We start from the raw sequence: 1,539 nt of genomic DNA, 5'->3' as shown, positions 1-1,539 counted from the left end.
TTTTATAAGGTCTTATAAACATCTCAAGGGCATTACTACTTTCAGCAAGCAAATCATGAGTACTAGTTACTACCTTGCTTGATTCATTAAGGTAATCATAAGTATGGTAAAATTAATTAATAAGCCTTTATAAACAAAAATGTTAGCAAAGAGTTTCATATGATTACCTTAATGGTTACACATAGATGAAGAAATCATTCATTCTCTTGAAGTTTGTTAAAAGATGATGTTACTTCTTCTAAAACAACCTCAATCAAATTTTTGTACAGATATCTTCACAAATGATACCAAGAAGAGATCTTCGTGTATCATCAATTATGAATGACTTCCATGTATTAGGTTCCATTCTCCACATACAGAACATATGTCGATAATCATAACCTGATTATTAGAATGTATGGATCAGAGAAGGAAAAAAGTATATTCAACATAACAATACTCAAAGTAGAAAGGATCAACAAGATATATCAAAAACCATAATATATATGCACTATGTTCTTCACCGATAAATTTATAAGGTTTTATAAATTTGAGATTTCAAAATTTCATAAAAAAACTTCGTCTCCTTTCCCAGAAACTGATCAATTTTGAGAAATCAAGCTAAACTAAAGAAAAAGACAAAAATCACCATCTATTATCAAATCACCTTCGTTAGTGTTTCTTACGCGTGTTCGTCATAGAGATCGTCTTGTTCGTCTAAGCTTGTAGAGTTTGTCAGTTTCGTCGGAGAAATCGTCACCTTCATCAAATATCTGTCCGGCCAGATCCAATTCCATTTTCTCTTCGAACCACTCTATCGCAATCGTGGTGCAGATGCCTCACTTGGCTCATACCAGTGTCCTCGCTTTCATCAAAAAATCAATCGCCGACGTCTAACATATCCGATCGTCGTCTTTGCCGGAGCTCGCCGGATTCTCACATCGAGGAAGAAGATATAGTTGGTTTAGATATAATTGTAGGTTTAATTAATTAGAGACATAATGGTTATTTTTCTATTAAAATTTTAATGGTAAAATTGATTAGTGTAAATTTGAAAAATGGTATCATGAAAATGGTATTTTTGGAAATTTTCCATTTTACTTGAAGTTAGTGAAGCAAATGGGGGGTGATTGGTAGTTCTTGTAGGTGATGTCCACAGCCATATTTATTTCTACAGCACCAAATTCAGAGCAATCAAGCTTTAAATTTTTTTTTGAAACCACAGCACTTGAAATAACCTACAGCTGTACAAGTGCTCTGCAGAGCCAAATATCCAAAGCAATTTTGTAGTGCTTTCCATAAAATTCTACAGCAATAAATTTTAAAGCCACAGCAAAAAGTCTACAGATTTTTTTCTACAGCAAAAATTTTAAAGCTACAGTCATTACCAAGCGGACCCCATATTAACCCATTTACATATATATATATACATTTTAACAGAATATATTAAAAATTATTTTTTCAAACATTTTTTGAAACATTTGTTCGATTTTTGGTGCTGGTTGGATTTGATATTGGTTTTCGGATTTAACACTTTAAGAACCATTCGAGTATGTAGGC

This window comes from Brassica oleracea, chromosome C9 (assembly GCF_000695525.1).
Source record: "Brassica oleracea var. oleracea cultivar TO1000 chromosome C9, BOL, whole genome shotgun sequence".
Taxonomy (NCBI): domain Eukaryota; kingdom Viridiplantae; phylum Streptophyta; class Magnoliopsida; order Brassicales; family Brassicaceae; genus Brassica; species Brassica oleracea.
This window is presented reverse-complemented; position numbering follows the sequence as displayed.